Source organism: Panthera uncia (genome assembly GCF_023721935.1).
Source record: "Panthera uncia isolate 11264 chromosome A1 unlocalized genomic scaffold, Puncia_PCG_1.0 HiC_scaffold_17, whole genome shotgun sequence".
Classification (NCBI taxonomy): Eukaryota; Metazoa; Chordata; class Mammalia; order Carnivora; family Felidae; genus Panthera; species Panthera uncia.
Window position 1 is genome coordinate 11,025,234 of NW_026057577.1, and position 3,010 is coordinate 11,028,243.

The following is a 3,010-nucleotide window of genomic DNA, read 5'->3' on the forward strand; positions in this document are numbered from 1 at the left end:
ATTAGATGTTATTTCCTAAATATATGGTATTTTTTATACCAGTTATTTGTGGAAACAGCAGAAGCTGGTTACTGACTATGCCTTCTACCCTTAAGCTGCCTTCTTAGTGCCCTGCGAGAGGACATACAGAATCAGGGATGCTGGGAAAAATTATTTTTAGGGTGAAGGAAGCTCCTAAATGGCCTGATAATGCAGAAAGTCATCATCTTCTCAGTTTTCAAAGGGACCAGTGCTACCTGTGTCCTATTTGAATGAATTCCAAATGTACTTCACATCTGACTGAAGGAAAATCTAATAACCTAAACCAGTAGATTTTATTTTATTTTTTTACATTTTTGAAAAATGTTTACTTATGTTTTTGAGACAGGCAGAGCGTGAGCGGGGGAGGGGCAGAGAGAGAGGGAGACACAGAATCCGAAGCAGGCTCCAGGCTCTGAGCTGTCAGCACAGAGCCCAACGCGGGGCTTGAACCCACGGACTGTGAGATCATGACCTGAGCTGAAGTCGGAGGCTAACCAATTGAGCCAGCCAGCAGGTGCCCCAATTTATTTATTTTTGAGAGAGAGAGAGAGAGTGCATGCATGCGAGAGTTAGTGGGGGAAGGGTGGGAGGTGGGGAGAGAATCCCAAGCAGGCTCCATTCAGTCAGTGCAGAGCCTGATGTGGGGCTTGAACTCACAAACTGTGAGATGGTTACCTGAGTCCGAAATCCAGAGTCAGATGCTCAACCAACTGAGCCACCCAAGTGCCCCAGTACTTTTGGAAGTTTGAAACAAAGAGTCTGCAGGTCTGGGTATGTAGTTCACTGAAAGTAGCAGCCTGAAATAAGCCACTGTGTGTCGACAGTATCCCTTGAACGCCTCACCAATCACTGCTCTCAGATTCATTAATAAACTTTTTTTTAATATACCTATTTTTTATTTTAGAGAGAGTGCATGCGTGAAAGCAGAGTAGAGGGGCAGAGAGGGTGAGAGAGGAATCTTAAGCAGGCTCCATGCTCAGTGTGGAGCCCAACACAGAGCTAGATCCCATGACCCGGGGATCATGACCTTGAGCCGAAATCAAGAGTTGGACGCTCAACCGACTGAGCCACACAGGCACCCCTCAGATTTATTAATAAACTTTAAAAAAATACAGCTGTCACCTATAACAAGCTGCTGTGGTCTGAACATTTGTGTCCTCCCCAAATTCATATGTTGAAATCTAATCCCCATGGTGATGTCATGAAAAAAAGTGATGAGGTCACAAGGGTAGAATCTTCATGAATGGGATTAGTGCCTTTATATAAGAGACCCCAGACAGCTTGCTAGCCTCTTCTGCCATGGGAAGCCACAAGAAGTCTGTGACCCAGAAGAGGGCCCTCGCTTGCCCACTCCGGCACCTGGATCTTGGACCTCCAGCCTCCAGAACTGTGAGAACAGTGAGAAATAAATTTCTGTTGTTTATAAGCGACCCAGTCTGTGGTATTTGTTACAGCAGTCCAAACGGACTAAAACACAAACCTAGCTCCCAAGAGTTTGTGAATGTTTTATGCTAGGTAGGAAAGGCATAATTGTGGACCACAGGACATAGTAAGGGAGGACAAACCTGGGGAAGCCAGAGAGATGGAAAAAGTCAGTCTGGACACAGCTGACCAAGAGAAGATGCAACTAGAACTTGGTTTCTCCACCTTGGCACTGCTGACATCGGGGCTGGATAATTTAGTGTTGTACGGCCTGTCCTTTGCCTTGTAGAATCGTTAGCCATAGTATCCCCAGCCTCTGCACATTTGGTGCTGGTAAGTAGCTGTGTCCCAGTTGCAACAGAGAATGTCTCCAGACATCGCATAACATCCCCTGGGCTGCAAAATCACCCTCAGTTGAGAACCATTGAAGTAGAGGATTCAGAGTTTCAGAGGAAAACTTTGCACTGTTACCTGTTGAGGCCCCTGATGGCAGTGCCACCAACTATGAGCTACTATGAAGCATTTGTCATATTCTGTCAAGAGTTTGACTTTAATTTTTTTAATGCTTATTTATTTTTGAGAAAGACAGAGCATGAACGGGGGAAGGGCAGGGAGAAAGGGAGACAGAGGATCCCAAGGAAGCCCCAGGCTCCAAGCTGTCAGCACAGAGCCCAACACAGGGCTTAAACCCACGAACCAAGAGATCATGACCTGAGCCAAAGTCGGACGTTTAACTGACTGAGACATCCAGGTGTCCCAAGAGTTTGACACTTAAAACCCATCTCAACTTGGGGCGCCTGGGTGGCTCAGTCAGTCAAGCGTCTGACTTCGGCTCAGGTCATGACCTCGTGGTTTGTGGGTTCGACCCCCACGTCGGGCTCTGTGCTGATAGCTCAGAGCCTGGACCCTGCTTTGGATTCTGTGTTTACCTCTTTCTCTGCCCCTCCCCTGTTTATGTTCTATCTCTCTCTGTCTCAAAATAAATAAAACATTAAAAAAAATTTTTTTTTAAACCCATCTCAACTTGATCCCGTCTATCCACTGTAGGGCCCTGAGCTCCAGCATTTTTGAAGATACTCATCAGGAGATTATGGAATCAATTTAGTGGGTCCTAACTAGCATTAAAAAGGAAGGGAGAAGAAAGAAAGAAAGAAAGAAAGAAAGAAAGAAAGAAAGAAAGAGAAAGAGAATAAAACATTACAGAAAATATCAGAGTATACTTTGTAAAAATAAATGATTTGTAAAACTTTCAATTATGTTTTCCTGTGTGTACCACTGTGTTTGCTTGCTCATATTGGATATTGATATAAGATGTTTTTTCTTTTTCTCTTTTTAATGTTTATTTTATTTTTGAGAGAGCACAAGTGAGGGAGGGTCAGAGAGAGAGAGGGAGACAGAGGATCTGAAGCTGGCTCTGCGCTGACAGCCGTGAGCCTGATGTAGGGCTCGAACTCACCAAGTGTGAGATCATGACCTGAGCTGAAGTCAGACACTTAACTGACTGAGCCACTCAGGTGCCCCAGCAAATGGTTTTCTTACCAAGAGTTGGCAATTAAAAGAGTTTGAG

The 3,010-nt window shown here is 44.9% G+C and overlaps 1 long non-coding RNA gene across 1 annotated transcript; it reads left to right on the forward strand.

Annotated features, from left to right (window-relative positions):
- The first annotated feature begins 630 nt into the window (after positions 1 to 630).
- Positions 631 to 2,696, forward strand: LOC125935133 (uncharacterized). The gene is made up of 2 exons (XR_007461607.1): positions 631 to 1,419; positions 2,491 to 2,696. It is a non-coding gene; the product is annotated as an uncharacterized LOC125935133 (long non-coding RNA).
- Positions 2,697 to 3,010: the final 314 nt, after the last annotated feature.